We start from the raw sequence: 23,568 nt of genomic DNA, 5'->3' as shown, positions 1-23,568 counted from the left end.
GTAGAAAAGGATTATACTTATTTTAAAGCAAAAATGTAACCATGGAGATAAGTTCAAATGCCATCTGTGATCATAAAACACAGGTAGGAATTAAATTTTCTGTGTTAACCAGCAGTAATCCTAGTAAGGGTGGCTTATTTGCCAAATCACCTTCAACTGATCATTTCAGCCCCCATAATTCTGGCTCCTTTAAGTTGTTTCATTGAGTTAAAAGAACATCAAGACCCAAAGTCCACCCAGGAAACATCCTATTTTTCATAGCGGCCAATCAGAGGCTCCTAGAAGCTGACAGCAGCCCCAAAGACAATCAGCTTTCCTCCTCCCCCTCAGACTTTTAAGTAATTCATGCATGTAGCAAGACAATTCAACAGAGTCCTTATCAAGAACTTAAGCAAATTCTAACAGCTAGTAGCCATTAAGGGACTCCTTGTCTGCTACAAGTAGTTCTCTCCTGGCAATCCCAATAACTATGCAGACAGGAACAATATTTTTGGAAGTCGTGTCTGGCACCACGATACATGATAGCATTTGTCGGCTGCATTTTTATTATCCCAAAGTCAGCAATGTGTTTTCCCCAGATAGCCGCCGCCACTGAAATTGCCAAGCTGCTTTAAATGGGTCTCTTCTAAATTGCCATAGAATAGCCTCAAGTGTTATACGAGGCGCTTGACATCGTGAGCCTCTTCCTGACATTGCAAGGAAACAAAGCCGGCACGCCATAAGAAGGACTGCATTCTTGTACCTTGTTTTGTGGAACGAAGAATTGTACAAAGTACAGCTTCTCCAGCAACAGCAGCACTACAACGACAGCAGCTGTAGCTGTGAGTATTCCCTCTTTAAAGACACAGCATCCCCATTTCTAAACCGAACAGGACAAGCCAAACCAAATACCCTTGAAAAGCAACTACACTGTAGTTTACCTAGCTTTATTTTTTCTTTCTTTCACTGAAGCAAAATAAGCTGGGTCCGTGTATTAGTTGAAGAAAAAGATTGTTTGTGAAACTAGATCTATGAGATAGCAAACTAGACCTCAACTTTTACGAGAGAAGCTGGAAGAGAAAAAGTAGTATTCCTGGCTTCTTCTTCTTCTTCTTCTTCTTTTTTAAAATGCAAACACATTCCCAACCCAAGGACAACAGGGAAAATCACTTACTGTACTCAGTTTTGCAGAGGTATTCAACACAAACATCTCCCTTCTTTGTCCAGCTGCCAAGTGTGAAAGCAAAAATGAGCAGCTGTTTCCTTCAAGCTGGGGCTGTGTCTCTTACTTAACTTAGTCACATGCACCCTTTGATAAATCTCTTGGTTGTGCCAAGAGGTCAGACTCCAACAATCACTCTTCTACCCCCATTTAGACAACAAACAACTTTCTTTTCTTAACATCAATCTTAGCAAAACCCAAGACAACAAAACCCCGTGCTACAACTCAGAATTATAATTCCAACTCAGCCCTTTACAAATCATAAATATAAAACATAAATATAAAATAGATAAGCCTCCTCATCTAAAGGTAGGCACTAACTATGATGGAAAATTAAAACACTCTATCGTAGCTTAACCTGCACATTTTGTTTTTCCATCTGGTATTGCAGTAATCCTGCATCATTGGCTCAGTTTGTTGACAGATTTCAGCAAGACCTTAACTAATTATTATATGATCTCTGCCTTTTCTGGGGGAGGGGGAAAATCCTTTTAATCAAGACTCCTTTTATGACCCAGGGAACACCTTCATTATAATACATTTTACTTTAGTTTGTTTTTAATAGCTAAAATACAAACATATATCAGGTCATTTAGCACAAAAATAATATACTTAAATACACTAAAAAAACAGTCTCCCATAATTCCTCCAAAGTTTCTACCCCAGCAAAACGTAAATCTTGGACTAACCCATTTTTGGTGGCATCACAGTCAAATGTCCTGGCAGGAGATTTTAAAAACTTTTTTTTTAGTCAGTGTGGCCTTTGCTGTAAAAATGCCCCCCTCCTCTGAATAACCATTGTTCAGTTCTCTGAGGCATTAGAAATTGAGCTCGGCAGGATTTTATATAGTTGTGCACTTGAACTGGAATTTTAATTACTTTTAATTCTGGGTGGTGTACTTTAGATATTCACTGAAATGTTCTTCCATGGAACATGCAAATTCTGATATGAACTCTGTACAGGTTGACTTTCCTCTAATTAAAGTTAGTTTTCCATTAATACTGGAACAGTTATTTTTGCATGCATAATATAGTAAGATGTCTTATCCTTTCCACTGGGTCTTAAAAAGGAAGTGGAGTCCGGGAAAAAGCCAGTTAACTTCACTGATTCAATTCATAGATTAAATGGCAGGTGATTAGTTAAGTAAATATTCATAAATCCAATGAGGATTAAAAAGGTTCTCTCTCCCCCCACCTGTTAGAGAATCTGTATGAAAGGAGGTCAAAATGAAAGAAAGAATGATAGCAATGAGGACTAATCAGTCTTTATGCGATGATTTTGCACATTCTCTACCTCTTATAGAAGGTGATGGGCAATCAGCTACAAATGATGCTAGAGGAAATGGATTATCTGGACCCACTTCTTCAGAGCTGGTCATGGGGTATAAATAGCATTGATTGCTCTGGTACATGACTTTTGATGGGACCTAGATGAGGGAAAGGGACGCGGTGGCTCAGTGGGTTAGGACGCTGAGCTTGTCGATCAAATGGTCGGCAGTTTGTCAGGTCGAATCCCGAGTGCCGCGTAGCAGAGTGAGCGCCTGTTACTCGTCCCAGCTTCTGCCAACCTAGCAGTTCGAAAGCACGTAAAAATGCAAGTAGAAAAAAAATAGGGATCACTGCGGTGGGAAGGTAACAGCGTTCCGTGCGCCTTTGGCGTCTAGTCATGCTGGCCACATGACCACAGAGACGTTCTCGGACAAGCGCTGGCTCTTCGGCTTTGAAACGGAGATGACCACTGGCCCCTAGAGTCGGAAACGACTAGCACGCATGTGTGGGGGAAACTTTACCTCTACCTAGATGAGGGAATGCCGCCTTTATGGTCCTTATAGACTTTCCAGTGGTCCTTTCAATCCTTTTAGATTTCTCAGTGGTGTTCAGTACCATCAACTATGATATCCTACTACAGAATATAATAGACAAAATTATTATGGGTCAATAAATAACATGGCTCTCTTGTTGTTTCTTCCCCTTCTCCCCTTCACTTAGGCATATACGGATGAAATGTTCAGGGTTTTTTTAAAAAAACTAATAGATCACGGAAACAGAGTTCTCAGAGTAAAAGCTTTCAAAATTTGCACTGGTACAGAAAGAGATAAAATATTGGAAGCTCTATTCTGCCCCAACTATTTATTTGGCCACAGCCCACCCCCATAGACCTTTCTGTCTCATCACTTCAGTCTCCTTGGAAGCCAGCCAAGTTACCCTCTCTTACTGACTTCAAAGCCAGAAGAGTAGGGGTTACCATGCCTGAGCTACAATAATCCAAGGGACACCCTGTGACAGCTAAGGGCTTCAGAAAACCTGACCCTTTGCTGCCATCCAATGGTTGATTGGAGTTTTGCAGTCCAGGATGGAGCCCTGCATAAGAGTTAATAAAAGTAGGTCAAGAAGTGAATCCTAGAGACGGGAGGAAATGGAGGACAAATGATAAAATATCCAGGCTATCCAGCATATTTCTGGACATCTGAGCACTGTAAGTGTTTGATAACTGAGTAGTGTTGTATGATACCCATCATAGACTGGCCTCACTTCATCTATTGTAAAATAAAAAAGGAAAACTGTTGGCTTGGAGTCTGTTGAATGAAAAGTGGAGCTTAGGAATAGATGATGACAACGACACATAAGCTTCCCCTGTATTTATCATGTCAAAAATTGACACTTTCCTCAATACCGGGTGAATAAGGCTTCTCCAACACACAGGTAAGAAAAAATGGAATATTTCTTCTAAATTAAATTGTGTAAAAAAATTAGAGGAAAAAAGGAACAAAGATTGCAAGTGTATCTACATGTCAGAAAAGCTAAAGGAGCTCAGAGGCTATAAAAGGACAGTGATGTCCCTTTGCACAGAAAATATGGTAGATGTTTATTTAATTTCTATACCCAATGGGCTCTTGTAGATAACAATCTCCCTAACACCTATGTAGATCTATCCAAACACAAGGAGTTCATACTGTATTTAAAATGTACTGTATTATGAGCCCTGGGGAAATGCCATTTTTAATGGTTTCACTTCCTGGTTAGGAATGAGAAAAGATAGCCTTTTTCCACAGTGCTCAGAGAAAAATCTGCATTTTGAATTTGGAGCCTTTACAAATCTGATATTCAGAGGAAAAAAGAGTCTTCAGCATTTTGGTTTCCATTTCCTTTTTCCTTTCTGAAATCTGCTTTTATGTATTGCGGTTTCAAAATGTGCTATTATTTCATTATGTTTGTTAGATTTGCTTACTTTCTGCCAGAAGTATGGAAACCCAGGTTACTTTTGTTAAATAAACATATACCTAAAATAAGAAGATTGTTTTCCCAATTACTTTGATGTGAGAAATTTGTGTTCATATTTTGCATCTATATATCTGTGGTGGCGAACCTATGGCATGTGTGCCACAGATGGCACACAGAGCCCTCTCTGTGGCCACGTGCGCCATCGCCCCAGCCCTATAAAACCTTTTCACTTTAGGCCTCCGCCACCGTGTGCAAAAAAAAAGGTTCAATCAATCAATCAATTTCAACTACTCACAGGAAAAAAAAGATTCGCAAAGTTGGAATTGATTGATTGAACGTTTTAGTCCCACCCAGTCTGCTGTTACCACCACAGCCACACCCACCCAATGGGCCACGCCCATCCAATGGGCCACGCCCACCTGGCACCCAATGATACATAAGTGGGTTTTGGGTTGCAGTTTGGTCACTTGGTTTCTAAAAGGTTCACCATCACTTCTATATATGGTATCTATATTAAAGTTTGCAAACAGAATAGATGAGAAGCTAGTTGGCATCATAATGCACTATAGCAACTGCCACCACTATTGCCTTGTGATTCAGTCTGAAATCCTAGTGAAAACCTGGACAAATCCATGAAGTTTTCTTGGTCACATTATCAGAAGTGGCTCGCCATTGCTTTCTTCCTAGGGCTGAGAGAGAGTGACTGTCCCATGGTCACCCAACTATCTTTGTGCCTAAGGTAGGACCAGAACTTACAGCTTCTCGCTTTCTAGCCTACTATATGAAATGGATGTTCTATATAATAATACCATCACATAATTTAACAATAAATTTTTTTTGGCTGAGGTCCCCACAAATGCCCCCCCTCTTAATCTGGTCTTGCCCAAATCAAGATTGTAGTAGTATTTGGCACTTTGAGTTTATACTTCCAAATCTAGAAAATTTCAGGACACTTCAGAAAGCATATCCTCAGGCTAATGACAAAAATAAATGGAATTTTAATTCTTTACTAGTAGTTGTCTTCTTCAGAAGTAAATGTGCACTTGGCTTTGTTTAATATACAAATTTCTTCATGAAAAATATCTGTGCTTGGTAAATTGCACCCACCTATCTCTCCTATCGAATTCAAGGGACGCGGTGGCTCAGTGGGTTAGGACGCTGAGCTTGTCGATCAGAAGGTCGGCAGTTTGGTGGGTCGAATCCCGAGTGCCGCGTAGCAGAGTTGAGCGTCTGTTACATGTCCCAGCTTCTGCCAACCTAGCAGTTCGAAAGCATGTAAAAATGCAAGTAGAAAAATAGGGACCACTACGGTGGGAAGGTAACAGCGTTCCGTGTGCCTTTGGCGTCTAGTCATGCCGGCCACATGACCACGGAGACGTCCTCGGACAAGCGCTGGCTCTTCGGCTTTGAAACGGAGATGAGCACCGGTCCCTAGAGTCAGAAACGACTAGCATGCGTGTGCGGGGGAACCTTTACCTTTACCTTTATCTCTCCTATCTAGCTGAACATTTACCATGATGACTTCTTAGGACATTTCATTTTATTCCCCTTCAAAAAATGCAGATGACACATAGATGCTAACAGATAGCACCTGAAAACCATCAGTTGGACAATGCCTTTATCAAGATCAACATGAATGCCACAAAATAGACTATAGACTTTCAAGTTTTCTCTCAGGCGAGAAGATAAAAAAATCAAGAAGAAAAAGAAAGAAAGAAAGAAAGAAGGAAAGAAAGAAAGAAGAAAAGGAAAACAATATGCAAGTAGAAAATTAGTTATAAATTCAACAATTAAGCTGAACTGAGAAAATGCTAGATGCCATAAGAATCAGATTTACCCTGAAATTCTTTTTTCTTCTTCCATGATGAAGACTATATTTGCATTTTTGGCAAAACGAACATCTACAGACACACAAATTCTGCTTTTGTCCATTGTTAGCCTGAGTCTCACTGAAGATGTTAAGAACTCTCAGATGGATTGGTGAAAAAAATGCCCCATCCATCATTTCCTGAAGGTGAGAAGAACTGGAGAAGCAAAGCAACAATGTGGGATGAAGGCAGAAAAGTATACCTTTATAGAGGGTTGTCTTCTACATGGAAGACTTTGAAGGGCTACGTAACTTTTTACACATTACATTCCACCAGTAGGAAGAACAGCAGAGGTCACAGTTTTCATTGCTGTAGTAAGGTGTATTGCATTTCTATTTACAGACATTACTGCCAAGGACAAGACTACCAGAACTGGGCTACAAAGATAGCAGCAAATAGCTACCATTTCCTGGTGGTCATCCAAATGTTTGCAGCTTAGCTTTATACACATGAATGAATACATACACATATGATATATGCCTGTATCATTTTTGTTTCCCTGTTTTAGACACAACTGCCTTGATTCAAAATGACAACAGAAAAAGGCAAAAGAAGGCGAGAGCCAAGCAACCCATTTCCTTGAAAATGGAGATTGCAGGTAGAAGTAGAAATCCTTTACAGTAGCTGGGCATATTCAGGGATATATTGAGAAATTAAGTATAAGCAGAGGGTGGGAGGAAAAATACTTTTTTGTGGTGCAAAAGGAGTAAGGAACCATTACAAAATTGGACCTTTTATGAACTGAAGGGGGAAGTCCTGGAAACATTTTGGCTATGGACCTTCATGGACAGAAGTCATAATACTTCTCCCTATAGAGCCTACTGTAACTTCCATTAGGCCCATGTGTGTGGACCTGCCATCTGGAAATGATACAAGTTGGATCCAGCAAATGTGGAAAGTCCTCAGTTAGGGAAGGCTGATATATGGGGGGAAAGTATCGTATCTTGATGAATGAATACACGGAACGAATGAAATCTCAAAACCTTCAGGACCTGCAGTTAAATAGCAGGAAAATGACTGAGATGAAGAAGCTTTTGGAAGAAACATAGCAAGTTTAGTGCGGACCAGTGTTTATATTTATCTCAAATATTTCATAATCTCAAATACAGCTGACCTATTTATTTTTCAGTTATTTCTTCCACTAGCTGAGGCACTGTCCACTGCAAGTTCTTAAGTCAATAACAAAGGCAGCTTTAGTTGTGTATCCTACTAACAGTTACTGAAGAAAACATAAAAAGGCTCATTGATAGGAGGCTTAAAAGTATTTGCAAAAAAACATGAGGGGGAAAAGAAGAAAATAGCCAAAAAAATGTTTATCACATTTGTTTATCACATCTTCTACCTAAGGGCTCAGCACAGCAAAATCAAGTTATCACCCATTATCTTCAACAATAACACCTTTTGAAGTGTGTTAAAGCAGAAGTGACATGGGCTTTGTGAGTAAAATAGCAATTTGGTCCTGAGTTTCCTTCTTTCCAGGGCTTTTTTTCTCATTGAACGCTCAGAACGGAGTTCCGGCACCTTTTTGGGATGGAACCTTGTAGGGTAGGCAAGGCGGGTTGTATGACACGTGTGAGTTCCGGCACCTTTTTCTTTTACAAAAAAAGCACTGCTTCTTTCTAAGCCAGTATTTTCACCTCAACTTCCCCAACCATTTGCCTTCCAGATCCAGAAATGTTGGATTCCAGCTCCCATCATTATAATAGCTAGCAGTGCTCACCGGGATGATGGCACTTATTTAGACAATAATTATATTGGCTGAGGTAATGGATATTATAATGCAACATATCAGAATTCTTTTAACTACTATTTGGGTAGACTAGCTGGACAAGTCAACTGTGAAAACTGCAGCATTATCTCTTAGTTCATCTGAGGTGCAGAAACAGCAACAATTTATAGAAACTTCCATATATACTGGCTGTTTTGAAAGCACACAGGCAGAAACTAGTGCCAAGCTTGGGTCAAGGTTGAAGAGTCCTACAATGTATTCTGATCATTCTTCTTTGGGAAGGACATTCCCACCCTTTAATTTCCCATTCAAATATCAAAAATCACTCCCAGCATTTCAGTTTGACCTTAACTGTGTTAGTTCTTCCATCTGTTCTAACTGGGGAAGAATGTAATAATATACAGTAGAGATGGAATATTTATTTTGAAATTTAATACTTAAATTTAATTCCACATTATTACATGGCTTACTTCAACATCACACACCAATCTGCAATAAGGTTTAACAAACACCCCAGAATAGTTTAGCATTGGCATATGCATTATGTCTGTTCCAGACCACTATGAATTATTCAACAAACTATTGCAAAATGTTGTTCTGGCACCATTTTCACAGTAGTGTCATTCACACTCCTGAGTGCACAAATTATCCCCAAAGAGCACAGAGCATCGCAATTGGAATCTCACTTCTCCCTGTTCTTATCACCTCTGATGTCAATATCGTCTTCTGTAGTTGCCTGTCCCTTTGAAGATATTTGCTTGGGTGAGAGGTCAGCTGATAAAAGATTAGAGATAAACATTCCCTTGTAAGGATATACAGTATCTTTGTCCAAGGAGGAGAAGCAGAGCACAGCAGAGCTGAAAAAAACTTCCTCCAAATGTCCAAATGAGAGAGAGAGAGAGAGAGAGAGAGAGAGAGAGAGAGAGAGAGAGAGAGAGAGAGAGAGAGAGAGAGAGAGAGAGAGAGAGAGAATATTCAGATGCTAGAACAACTTTTGTAAGAGTGACCTTGAATGTGCTTCCTTTGATCCCACCGTTTGCTGTGACAATCAGATTCTTTGATCTCTGTTAGCACCTTGATGACATCTTGCTACACAGACTTGCCACTGAGAGTGGACCTTGGTGATCTGAATTTCAAATTGACTCTGCTTTTACCTACATTTATTATATGCACCTAATGCTAATTTGTATAGCTGCCCATCTCACATACAGTAGTAACTTAATAAAGGCACTGAGTTGACTTTCTCTATGGTTAGATTCAGGAAGATAGTCATAAGCCATAGCTTAAAGCTGGTCTGTTAGGGTTCAGATGTGGTTGTAAAAAATAAATAAATCCAAGGAGATGGATTGAATATATTCAGAATAAATATGGGACTAAAAAGTTTCATTTAGCATTTGAATAAGTACTGGGTATATATGATGTATAACTAGTTAGTAGTTATTTTATTAATATTTTGACGATGGAGAGTTAAAGTGCGACAGAATTTAATGTCTTATTATTGTTAGCATATTGTAGATTATGCTTGTTTGTATTTTTATACCCTGTATTCAGCTCTGGGAAGTCGGGGAGGGGGGAGGGGAGGGGAGGGAGGGGTTGGGGAGGGGAGGGGGAGGAGGGGGTTTTGCATTTAAAAATGTATTGTAAAACTTTTCAATAAAAATAAATAAATAAATCAAACTCATTCTGTTGTCCACATTAAAGGAGAAATGGAGATCTCAATGGGGAAAAAGTGTATTACATAATTTATTAATGTTATTCTAAGGGAAATAAAGGCAACGTGTGCAACATTGTGAAATTTAATCTGACAGTGATGAGGAATCAATGAAAGACTATAATATAAGCCCTGAAAGAATTCTAACATAGTTTTAACATAGAACTCTCCCTCTTTGACTAACTTTAAATACACTAGATAATGTGGAAAAGAGTGAATGCAATGGGTGGACAAGTTAGAAGAAAACAGAAAGAAAGAAAGAAAGAAAGAAAAGCCTATGGCTACATCTATTTCTGCTTTAAGTTGCTCCCTCATCCTCCAAAATAGTTCATCTAGAACGACATTCCAGCTTGGCGATCCAGCATGGGGCGGGAGAGGGGGAGAAGAGGGGATGGTTTTGTGTAAGGGTCAGGCACGCGCACAGCTTCATTTGTGCGAGTGGTGGGTGTGTGCGCTGGTGCTGTCCGTGCAAGTGGGGCTGTGAGCGCTGACACCACTCACGTGAGTGCTGGCGTCCACTGCTTCCATGAGTGGGGCTGCACGTGCACACCGGCCCACCACTCATGCTGCCCGGTTGCGAATAGGCCATGGCCTGTTACTGGACCCCAGGTTACTGTCTGAATAGAGAGAGTAACTGCTGACTGTAAAAAAATTAGCATAATTTTAATTGGGGATATAACTGGCTGACGGAACATAGTGATAAAGAGCTGAGCTTCATGTCCTTTAAAATGGCCTGAAAATGCCTCCCAAACTATTGACAGAATGTCAGGTCAAGTTTTACATGAGCTTCTTATATACACAGGTTTAATGGTCTTTTGAAAGACTGCTGGAAAATTTAGTGTTTTTATTGCTGAATTTAGCAATAGCACTTACCACCAGACATGTCAAAGTCATGATGTCATGTGACGTCATGCAATGTATTGGAGCTTTTTCGCCATTGCTGGCAATAGGGTGGGCGTGGTTTCCTGATGACGTGTCTGGCCTGCAGGCCGGCAGTTTGACACCCTTGCCCTAGCACTCTATAGCCCTCTCTAAACGGTTTACAGAGTCAGCATATCGCCCCCAGCAATCTGAGTCCTCATTTTACTGACCTTGGAAGGATGGAAAGCTGAGTCAACCTTTAACCTCATCAGTGCTGAACTCCAGACTGTGGGCAGAGTTTGCCTGCAATACTGCATTCTAACCACTGCACCACCAGAACTCAGGGCAAATATGCGTTATAAAGCTAGATTACTATTCTCAAGTACTGCTGGTGTTACTGATTGTGTCATCAATGAGTGCACTGCAAGTCTTGGCCCATTGCTGGTAGTTGTCACTCACTACCAGCAATGTCAGTTTTGTGGTAGGATCAGTCACGATCAGTCATCTCACCCTGTGTATCTTGTGAACTGAGCTATTTTTGAACTCTGGTTTAGCATGCTTTCAGAAGAGCACTCCAATCTACAACTGCATGTACAGCTCTTGGATAGGCAAAGTAACAGGCAGCTAATCAAGTTATTTTCACCCACCTGCACTTGCCAACCCCTGCCTTATCACACATTAAGGATAGCAGTTGCTGCTTGTTTTCCCCACCATCAGGGTGTGCTCAGTAGGAAGGGAAGCCAGGAGACTTTACTAATCATTTTTCTTAACTTGCTCTGCATTAAAACAATAAGGACATCATCACTAGCTGACAAGATCGCTGAGGCAGAATAAGGAACAGCAATGAGGGCAGCATAATTTATGCCAACATATTTTTATGCCACCTCACAGATTGGAAACTGGCATTCCAATGCTGTCTGACTGCACCCAAAGAAAAAAGAAATGCAAACAAATATTTGGTGGGCATTCTGTTTCTTTGATGTTTAACCTTGATAGGATCTAATTCATTGCTTGGTCTTTGCTTAACCTTACGTTTCCCAAAATAACCCCCACCCCAGCCTCCTTTTCCCTAGATAATCCAAAGTGACGTCCTTTTCAAAGTGTGTGAAGCAGCTTCACTGACCTTTTCAACACTTCTAGTTGAAGTCTTTTATGCTAGAATGACTTAGGACATTTCTGAGTAAGTTGTTTCTGTATCTGTCCCTCGATTTCACTTGAAAAGCCTTCTAAAATGCTTCATCTGGATCCAAAGACAGAAACCTAAGGAAGTTTTCAGAATAAACCTTTAGACCTCGTTCTTTCTTTTGAAGCAGCATGTGGATGTCCACTCCAAATGTTTCTCCAGGGCAAAATGAAGTGGTGTGAGAGAGGGACCTATTTTAAGTTTAATAAATTTAAATTTAATTGAAAAACTTACACTTAACTGATGATGGTGGTGGTGGTGCCAAGACTTATTTATAGTCATTCTCTTCTCCCCAGTAGCCCCTCTCCCATTTCATTCCTCTCTGTTCAGGAGAGGCAGATGGGGAGAAAGGATGTTGCAAGAGACAGTGGGACCAAAAACATCCATTAGTTGAATTCTTCATTTAACCCATTACTCTCAACTTACCATTTATGAATTCTACAACTACAGCTCCTTTCTTCTGACATGGCTAGTAGTCCTTTAATGCACATTGCCTCTGATTCATGCACCTGCCTCAGTGCAATGAGGCTGTGCAAAAGCCCAACATCAGCCTGATTTGAACAGTGGAATGTCTGTGTTGATTATTCTCATCCACTCTGATACCCTTTCAAAGTTGGACTACAATGTCCATGTTACCAGATAGCACATCAGTAATCATGCTGGCTAAGGGTGATGGCATTTACAGTCTTACACAGCCCAAGGGCACTGAGTTGAGGAAAAATGTGGCATGAATTTTTCAAAGAACATTCCTGCACTCTAATCTTATCCCGTAGGTTATTATTATTTATCTTTAGGATTTTCTCCTAAGTGGCCTTCCAGAAGAAAGTGGCTACTGGATTTACTGCTATACCTTTTTGGTTCTGCTATTGCTGGACAAACAATGAGATTTAAGCAAATATATGAATGGAAGCCACTCCAATATTGCCAGGCAAGACATTTTAAAAATATCCAAGTGTGATTAAAAGCTGGCTATAAATAAACAAGCAGCTCTCGTGTGAAGTGGTTGAGCTTAAAGGCATCTGGAGGACTTGATGGAAAGAAAAACTTTCTCTAGATATGGCAGCAGAAAAATATCTTGCAGGGCCCACACTGTAAGCAGAGATAACGTGTGGACTCTACAAAAACAAAGGCATGAATTTGAAGATGTGGAACACTTGATATTATCAATGATGTGTGTGCATGCATGGAACTAAAGCCATGGCACTAAGTGTAGAGACACAATAAAATATTTATTTGATAATCTTATTAGATGATTAGGAATTCAAGTTAGTGTAAAATAATACTTTTTTCCCCAAAGAAACCTCAAGTAGAGATATGCTGACATCAGCCCCACTAGGTAGATCAGAAAGGAATTCAGTTCCACAAGAAGGCTGTAACTGAGATTAAACTTGCAAGCCACCCTCCTCCTCCTCCTCCTCCCCCATTAGGGAGTCATCTGACTGAGCTGCTTCCAAATGTTAACTGGCTGTTCTGGGCTTCAGAAATATTTTAGCCGCTTTTGCTGATCTAATGCTTCCTGCATACTTCCTTCAAGCTCACCTTGTTTACTCTCTACATCACAGGATCGGCACTTTTATCAAAACCATAAGAACAGTGTTAAAACATAGCAACTCAAACTTTTATACATGCATGCAATGTCACAACTTAGGGGCACAGCGTGCATCACAATGACAAATCTTGCTTTCATTATTTTCCCTGAAGATTTTCTCTGCAAATGACGCTGCCCTCGAGGAAGACTGAGTGAGAGGCAGAGACTCACTCAAGAGGACTCATTGAGGTTCCATAGCTGAAGGTGGTTTTCATAGCTTGTCTCCACATCATATTGTTTCTCAACTTCAATTCCTCATGAAACAATTTGACACCAATCATTATCACTGTAATTTATGTAGGGCAATCATCTTAATTCCATATAGGAAGCCAAGAAATATGTAGCTGTAGTTGACAAAGAGAAAGTGCAACAGTTGTCATCTTGTCAGCATCCTGCCCCCCCTGCAAACAAGTCTTGGAGGAACAAAAACTCCCTTATCAGTTCTCCAAACAAATGGGAGATAAAATCGTTTCTAGTAAACCCCCATTCCTACATCTATTGTAGTGTTTGAATTATTTTATCTTGTTTATATGCAGTTGTAGATTAAAAACACTGTTAAAATACAAAGTAGAGAGCATATAAACCCTGCTTAAAAAAGAATTGGATTATGACCAGATCCAGGAACTTCTAACAGCAAACTGAGAATTCAGCAGTTTTTCTGGGAATGTTGGAATATTGAGGATTGCACATTTGAGTGCAACTTGAGTGCATTTGTTTAAATGATTTACAAAACAACTCATATCTCTGAGCAGTTTCTATGAAGGAAATGTCTTGCCTCCAAACACATTCTTCCCTTGTTACATTTAAGGGTCTTTCAATAACCATAATGGTGAAATAATCACATATCGATATATTTTTTTACTACCATATTCTCCGGACTTTAAAGTAAGGCTCTCTGGAATCCAAGGCAAACTTCTCAGATGTGTCCCACAATGGTAAGGCACTTCTGCCAGGCCTCCCTTGCAGATAGCAGAGATTGAGGACAGAGGGAAGGCCACATGGATGCGGTTATGTACTGGGCTCTTGTGTAACACTAAGTGGGTTGCTGGAGCAGCTAACAGCTCTCCAGCAACCCAGACTTTTAGTCTCCTGTGCTGCAATTGGCTATCTCCAGGCAGCAATGGTTGTTTCAAACCTATTGGCTGCCACCTAGGGGCTAGACTATATATTGCGGCTAGTTGCAGACAATTCCCCAGTACAGTTCCAGCACAAAACAAGTGACTTCATTCCTAGGAGGGATATATTTTTTTTTTGCAGAAGGCATTTCAAACTTGTAAGACATTATGATAAGTGCCTCAATTTGAATGGCGATTATGTCAAAAAGTAATCTAATGTTGTAGTTTTCTAATGTGTATAATACAAGTTCTGTATCTGCGAGTGTCTGTCATGGATAACCAAATGGAGGTTTATTTTCAAATTGTCCTCGTAGTGAGCTTGCCATTTGTTTTTTCTATCATTTGAGATCTATTGCAAATGAAGGAGAGATACATCAGTTCAGCAGCAGTACATCTGTAGAAGACAACTTAGGGGCACAGCTATTACTGGAGTAGGGAACAGAGCCTATATGGCTGGTTCCTCAGAGCAACATCCTAACTACCATGCTTTTCACTTAATAAAGAGGCTGCTCTGTGCAAAATCTTGGCAGGAGTCAGCTTTAAAGGAGGAGGTGTAGGAAAGAATGGGGCTGATTTAACACTTTAAAGAGAACAGCTTTGTTTGCACTAACATGTTCCCTGAAGCTCTTTCAATACTTTGGATATCCCCATGGAGGCAGAATTCCTTTCAATGTGCATGGCTTATATGCACAATAATACCACTCAACAGGATTGGTATAGGTGCATATTGTGATCACATTGTTTTCTTTCTTCATGTGCCCAGAGTGGCCACCAGCTTTGGTAGCCAAGCTACTTAGCTTGCTCACCACCAGTAAAATATATCCATAGTGAGGTCATTTCTGAAGGCTCTGCTATTGATCTTCTTCCTCTCTGTTATGTCTAATTCAGCCTTCCTCAAACTATTGTCATACTTTCAGGAACATGGCCTTTGCTGACAAGGACAGCAAACATCAATGCCTATGTGAACCACTACCCATGCCATCTCTATGTCTTGTGACATGTATGGAACTCATGTAATCATCATGTTGAGGGATTTTCTTAAACAGACCACAGGATATAAATCCTTGGCTTTGAGGAATAAAAAAGTTTGGCATGTTTCTAGCCTGTACAATTAAGATAGAAAAAGAGCTCATGTTGTTCCCTCAGTCAGGTGAGGCCCACAGTTCATGAAGTACAGCCTGATTAAAATTCCACATTGACCATTATCAGAGCCATAAAAGAAAAGACTCTTTATCTTCACATAGCTCCTGCTTCATGGCAGCACACAACCCTTCATCATAAGACACCGATGTAATACTGATGCAACTGGGAAATCTTTTTTCCCATTCTTTGAGATGCACACATTATTAAGAAAATGTGTGAAATGTTTTAATTTTTATTTTTTTATTTTAATTCCATTTATATCCCGCCCTTCTCTGAAGACTCAGGGCGGCTTACAAGCTTAGCAGTAGCCTTCATTCAATGTATATGCCTACTTATTAGGGCTTTCACACACCCCCAAGCGGCATTATTACAAAGTCAGCTTATAATTGCCCCCAACAATCTGGGTCCTCATTTTACCTACCTCGGAAGGATGGAAGGCTGAGTCAACCTTGAGCCTGGTGGGATGCGAACCTGCACTAATTGCAGGCAGCTGGTGTTACTTAAGGAAGCATTAGCCCACTGCTCCACCAAGGCTTTGCACCGCTGTTGCTAATAACTACATAAATACAACACTGATATCCCAAGAGGATTCAGTTCTTTGAGGAAGAGTCCATTGAGAACACCCCATAGCACAGACCTTTCTCTGCCCATCTCTGCTTTTCTTACAGTAGACTCCAAATCCAATCTCAGAAAATAAGACACGACTGGGACACAGTTAGCATTCCTCCTTCCAGTCACATAAACTGGCCAAGAGAATTTGGCATATGAGTAGGAGACTGTTTCTCCCCTCAGCATTACTCAGGTGGCATCATCTACCAGCATTGCTGTTTAGGGTCTGAGCTTGGTTGTTTGGTTCTCAGGATTAGCACCGATGATGTTACCTAATCTGGGTAATGAAATGTCTGCAAAAAAACAAGCAAGCTCAGAGAGCACCAACCTGAGTTACAAATATTCTCCTTTATTGCTGTGCAGGGCCAGTCAAAGAAAGAGCTCTGGAAATCTATGATGCTGCAGCACAGGGCATTTTGAGCAGGCCTTCCCTGAGCAGTTATGTGAGTGAGGCATTGCCAATAAAGATCGAGACAAAGAAAATTCTAACTGAGTTAGAAAGCTTTTGTACTTCAGCCACACAAAGATGGATCCCAAATGTAATAACAAGTAAGAAATGCTGATGGGGAATCACTATTAGATGGATCTATAGTTGGAGGCTGTTCACCAACAGAATTTGAAACAAAGAGCAAAGCTTTCCTAAAAGTCTCTGAGTAAATAAACTAAGGGAGAAAAAAAAACAACTAGCCTGGGCAGAGGCAAAGGGACTGAGGAAGCTGGAGCTAGACAGAAAGAGAATGATGCTCACTAGTGGACACTTTGTTTTTCCTTGAAGACATTTTGCTTCTCATCCAAGAAGCTTCTTCAGTTCTTCAAGCCATGAACAGAACTGTTTTAGCCACATGATTCAGCCAAGAAGGGCAATAACATTAGCTATGGTTTGAGGATTGCCCTGAATCTTTGTTATTGTTCTACTGCCTATGCAATCTTACATTTAATGTCATGAGTCAGACACAAGACAAGAAGCACATCGCAAGTGAACAAACCCAGCAGTTCTTCTCTTCTATCAGCTGAAACTCATCAGCAGGGATCCAAGGAAGAAAGCAGCCAAAGACTGAGGGTTTTTTTGTTTTGTTTTTTAGAAAATCTGTTCTGCTTTCACTGACCAAACTCCTGCAATATAATCTTTCATATGGCCTTAAAAACCCTCTAACTTTCCAAAACCAATTAGCTCTTCAGCTCAGAGAACTGTCTTTGAGGAATGCTGCACTATTTGTGTAATGCAAGCTGACCACATTCTTGGAACAAACAGCATCATTGTGCTTGTGTAGTTCTTTTGCAATACTATACTGTATGTCTGTGAGGGTTTACATTAGAAAGTTGTTTTTGTTTTTCTCTATTCACACCTGCATCAGGAGGTAATGGACAAATCCATATGAGGACCCAGACGGTTGGGGGCAATTAAGCTGACTTTGTAATAATGCCGCTTGGGGTGTGTGTGAAAGCCCTAATAAGCAGGCATATACATAGAATGAAGGCTACTGCTAAGCTTGTAAGCCGCCCTGAGTCTTCGGAGAAGGGCGGGATATAAATGGAATTTAAAAAAAAAATCAGCTTTCTACAACCTGATAGCTTCACTTTATGGGAAAGAACAATTGGCTGCAAATTTTGGAAGCTGTAAACCATTTCATCCAGAAGACATCTAGAACAGGGGTCCCCAAACCCCAATCTGTGGACCGGTACTGGGCCACGGCATGCCAGCAACCGGTCCGCACAAACAAGCAAAGCCCCATCTGCAAGATGCAGGCAGCACACAAAACTACATCCTCTCTGGTCCCTTTCTCCACGGAACCGGTCCCTGGTGCTCAAAAGGCTGGGGACCTCTGATTTAGAAGGAATCCCCAAGCTCTCTTCTATTCTATGATAAGAGTGTAATATTTGAATCCCAAAATATGACGATAATGTTTGAGCGCTTTCAAAAAATGATTGCAGGAAATATAATCAGAGCCCAAAATACCACTTGCCAGAACTAAAACTGGTGAGGCCACTTCCTGCTACCTGCTCTCTTACTAATCCCAGATGCTACTTTCCACCACTAATTTTTTTTAAAAAAAAAATCTTTCAGGGTTTATGTTCTAGTTTTTTTTGTGTTTTCGGATCAATTTTACATCTGTATTCACAAGAGAAAGGCATTTGTTGCAATTAGTGCAGGTTCGCATCCCACCAGGCTCAAGGTTGACTCAGCCTTCCATCCTTCCAAGGTAGGTAAAATGAGGACCCAGATTGTTGGGGGCAATTAAGCTGACTTTGTAATAATGCCGCTTGGGGTGTGTGTGAAAGCCCTAATAAGCAGGCATATACATAGAATGAAGGCTACTGCTAAGCTTGTAAGCTGCCCTGAGTCTTCGGAGAAGGGCGGGATATAAATGTAATAAAAATAAAAAAATAAAATAAAATAAATAAATAAATATTAAAATAGTGTAATAAAAAATGTAAAGTAGGGAGCCCATCATGGAGGCACAAGAATGCCCCCTGTTGCACGTATATGCTTGCCGAGTTTCAAATATTCCCATGTTCTCATCATATTAACTTATACTGCTTCTTATTTACACGTTTTTATTTTTTATTAGGTGGACAGGCAACTCTCATGTTGCTCTACGTAATTTTGTACATAACTCTAACTTTTAAAAATATCTGCTGAACAATACATTACCTCTTCCACTTTTAACTCCCAGAGATGCCTTCAAATTTGTTTTTCTTAGAGGCAAAGCAAAACTTCTCCAAAAATGTATTTCATTAAGCAGAATGGAAATATGCACAATTCTTCCATCATGACTTTACCTTCATCTGACACCCAGCCCCATGAAGTAGGTTGACTTATATAGGACACCTCTAGTTGTACTGGAATCCCTTCCTTCTCTTGATATGTCCAAAGGGAGCCTTATGGTTTTATAAATGCATTAGACTAGGCTTCGTCATCTTCCCATTAACTGGAGGAGGGAAGTCAGATGACTGGCAGTGACTGGGAACAGGAGCAATAAAAGAAATATAAGGATTGATAAGGTGGCAAGCACGTTTGTGGCGGAGTGAAGCTCAACAGGGGTAAATGAACTAAAGGATGGAGTTTCATTGTACAGTTGTGACTGCCATTACATCCCCTCAAGACACAAGAGACTGAAAAGAAGTCTTTAAGTTAGGCACTGAAATTAGAGTGCTAGTTGAGAATGAAGAGAGCACCTGGTACTTTTCAGATTTCAGACCAGAGGCAACTTACACCACTGGTGTTTTCTACCAATACAAAGATTAAAGTACCCCTGTAAACTAAGCATATTTGCCATTGTTTCAATCCCACTTCTTCAAACAAATACAGATATCCTACCTTGATAGTATTAATCACCATCAGTTTATTTATAGTTCCTTTTCTACCAAATTATGTTCTAAATAGTTCAGAATAGCAAACAAATTATAGCAAGTTCCAGAGCAACAACAACAACAACAACAACAACAGCAACAACAAAGTTTTGGGCCATTGTAAATTCTAACACATTTATTGAGGCATAGAATGCTATGGATCGCAGCCCACACTCACAGTCAGCAGTATTTCTTAATGAAAGTTCTGAATCCATGAAAGCCAACAAAATTTGTACAATTACAAAGTTTCCCCAGACCAAAGTGAGAACACATAAAGAGATCTTGCAGATGCGTCACTAAATGCTCTCTAGCTGCTTTTAGGTTCAGGAGCAGCCTTTGTAAGAGCAGACATTTAGATCATGTCCCACTCTTACAATTACTGAAATATTTGCCACAAACTAAACACAATAAATGTTTAACAGTGTACTTTTTTTTGTAATGTAAACATGAGTTATTCAAGACCACGGGCTTTAGATATTGTCAAACTTCATCTTTCTTCAATTTATTACAATCTCCTTTTCTCTCTACATAAATTCTGACAGAGCACCTGTACAGTATTGGCATCACAGTTTCTTCCACCTGAGATTCAATGACCACAGCAGATTAGCTTTCAGATGCCAAGGTACAATTCTCATTGATCCCAGCCAATTAAAGTAATAGACACAGAGCTGGAGCAGTGAGCTTAGAGAAGCAGAACTCTGAGGGGAACCGATTAGGAAAGACGACCTTATTTGCATTTCTGAGAAACCTAGAAATAAAAATGTAGAGTGAATACTTTACCTCTGTGTGTGCATTACCTACCTGCACACCCCTTTTTTCTGCTCCAATTTTATTCTGCTCTGCTACTTAGAACACTGATTAAATTAGGATTTCTTTATTCCGTTATCCTTCTTGTTCAAGCTGCCCTTTGGAATACTTCTGGAGGACAAAGGAATTGTGCTCAGTTCATATTCTTAGCAACAATGACAACACTTGTGAGTTTCGAAGCTCAATGCTTTCCAAATTGTTTGGTAAAATGGCAGCCGCACTTCCTCTGATTCTTTCTTTGGTTGGTTTTCCTGAATCCAGAAGTGCTTTTTCCTTTCCTTGTACTATAAATAGAACTCCCACAACACAACTTATAATAGCAAAGACAGCAGGAAATACAGGAAAGCAAAGGAGAGACCTCATGTGTGTTGGCTGTGATGAGAAATGAAACAAGCAAACAATTCATATTACGCATATTTCCAGGATCCACCACACAATAAGGTCAATATTAATCGACGATCACATTAAACTGTTCTATCAGTGGTTTCCAAGCAATGTTATTAATGCCAGAGGTTACAAAACTAACTCATTTTAAAGTTTTCTGCTATTGCTATTTTTGTTGTTTTCTTAGCTAGGTTTTGAAAGTGGTACGGGAAGTCCACTGTTTTTTCAACAATTGCAAATCAGGTAATATACCTTCTAGTTTAAAGTTGGGTGCAATGGAAAAGACTTTGGGCATTTTTTTTTTTTGCAGTGTGACTATTTGTCTCCCAGTGCTTGATTTTTCTTTGGATATTGTGGCAGGAGAATAAATCTTTGGGCCTGTCACCAATTCCAGTATGAATTTTGATATTACAGGAACAGAGGAAGCTGTGACCAAGTACATTGTCATATCTAAACAAAACTTCCAGAAAATAGTTCCAATCATTCATTTTGAAATTGAGAACTCGATATATAGTTCATACATACATTCAATATCTTTTGGAATGTAGGCTTAGATTTTTTTAAAGAACAAGCTTATCTATTTTCACATAATTTCTTAATATGTTTGTACACACCAGAGATCTGTCCAAGAAACTAACTTCTTATGAATTCATCATTCAGATTTGTTTGGGGTAAAGCTATGCCTTAGTTTCTTTGTGGGATTTTAATTGTTTAATTGCAGCCTGCATCTGTTTTAGGCCTATGTTACTAAGTATTGATCAACAATAGAACAGGAGGTCAATTTCTTTTGCAGTCATAGGCTATGAAAGTCTTCCTCTAAGTTGAAGTTCCAGTGTCTTCTGAAGGAAGAGAAAAGCAAAAGAGGAGGAACAGGATGAGTAACAATGATATATGGAAAAGGCTAGAAAAGCAATTATTTCCCAGACTGAGCATAACTTTTATTAATGCAAGAATGCTAAGTAGATAGTTCAGTGAGAAGCAATAGAAGAGTGGCTGAGGTATTTTTCTCCTCAGTCTGCTTCCAGTGGTTAGGTTCTCTGATTAACCAATTTTCTGGATTTGCACAGTAATTTATTTATTTATTTATTCATTTATTTATTTATTTATTTATTTATTTATTTATTTATTTATTTATTTATTTATTTATTTATTTATTATCCCATTTATATCCCGCCTTTCTCTGAAGACTCAGGGCAGCTTATAATCTAAATCAATGTGCTTAGCAATAGCCTTCATTCTATGTATATGCCTGCTTATTAGGGCTTTCGCCCCCCCCCCCAAAGCAGCATTATTACAAAGTCAGCTTATTGCCCCCAACAATCTGGGTCCTCATTTTACCTACCTCGGAAGGATGGAAGGCTGAGTCAACCTTGAGTCTGATGGGACTCGAACCTGCACTAATTGCAGGCAGTTGGTGTTACTTAAGGAGGCATTAGCCCACTGCTCCACCAAGGCTCTTTATTTACATACAGTGACTGGGTCTGTACACAAAACTCTATCACTGATTAAAGCTAATTTAGTATGTTGTATGAATACAGCACTTAGTATGTTTTCTCATACGTTATTCTCATATATTGCTGGAAAATACATTATACAAGAATGTCAAGCCTCTGCTACAGGCCTTCAGGATTCTGATTGCAGTGGAGCTCTTGTGCAACTTCAGGCAGTTTGCTATCTGGCATCCAGATTGGCAGAATGGTGATTGGAGATAAGAGAGTTGTAGACTGAGTCAAAGCCTCCATCCTTTTAGATCAGCATGGCCTCCACTTACTGGTCTTCCCACTGAGATACTCTGGACTGAATCTGGAACTTTTAGCCTACAAAGCCTGTGTTCTATTAGTATTGTGTTCTATTACTACTATAAATTGAGCCTTGGTGGACCAGTGGGCTAATGCCTCCTTAAGTAACACCAGCTGCCTGCAATTAGTGCAGGTTCGCATCCCACCAGGCTCAAGGTTGACTCAGCCTTCCATCCTTCCCAGGTAGGTAAAATGAGGACCCAGATTGTTGGGGGCAATTAAGCTGACTTTGTAATAATGCCGCTTGGTGTGTGTGTGAAAGCCCTAATAAGCAGGCATATACATAGAATGAAGGCTACTGCTAAGCTTGTAAGCCGCCCTGTGTCTTCGGAGAAGGGCGGGATATAAATGGAATTAAAATTAAATTAAAAAAAATTAAATTGTAGTGTCTCTCCAAACTGGTACTTCAGATTGCATAAATATAGAAGGATCAATCTGAGCCTGCAACTGCAATCAGATAATGTATTTTCCAGCAATATCAACTTATATGAGAATAACATGAGAAAATTCAGATGCTTTCCAGCAAGGAGGAAAGGAATCCCCATATGTGGTACTGATAAAGGAAAAATCAAGATCAATAAATCAGGAAATCAAGAAGTAAAGAATACCCCAGCCAAGGACCTGTCAAACAAGCTAACAGCAAGCTGTCCAATCAAAAATACTCCAAGACCACCCCCACCGACGCTGACAGGGCAAGCCACTAGAATATAAAGTGAGAGCAAACCCCACTCCCTACTAGCCCTGATGATGTTACCTAGTTTGGTTAATGAAATGTCTGCAAGAAAACGGCCAAGCTCAGAGAAAACCAAGACCAGTGAAATCTATGTAAGCTTCATATACATGCTATTTGAGAGCTGCTGATATATTTCAGTCTTCCTCAGGCTCCTGTTGTTTCTTTCCTCGAATTCCTCGCTCATGCCTGACTCACTAAGGCCCTGATTATAGTCCATTTGCTCCCTTTGTAAGATGATTCACCTTTGTGGATGAAAGATAAGGA

The 23,568-nt window shown here is 39.9% G+C and overlaps 1 protein-coding gene across 2 annotated transcripts in view; it reads right to left on the bottom strand.

Annotated features, from left to right (window-relative positions):
• Nucleotides 1–1,567, bottom strand: part of RASGRP3 (RAS guanyl releasing protein 3) — a 41,949-nt gene extending 40,382 nt beyond the window's left edge. Inside the window, exon 1 of one of the 2 annotated variants that reach the window (XM_083350130.1) lies at nucleotides 1,154–1,567. The gene's annotated coding sequence lies outside the window, so the exon portion shown is untranslated. The remainder of the gene's footprint in view (nucleotides 1–1,153) is intronic. The other variant, XM_083350131.1, reaches the window with a different exon arrangement.
• Nucleotides 1,568–23,568: the final 22,001 nt, after the last annotated feature.

The sequence above is a fragment of the Vipera ursinii genome (genome assembly GCF_947247035.1).
Source record: "Vipera ursinii genome assembly, chromosome: 1".
Classification (NCBI taxonomy): domain Eukaryota; kingdom Metazoa; phylum Chordata; class Lepidosauria; order Squamata; family Viperidae; genus Vipera; species Vipera ursinii.
This window is presented reverse-complemented; position numbering and strand designations above follow the sequence as displayed.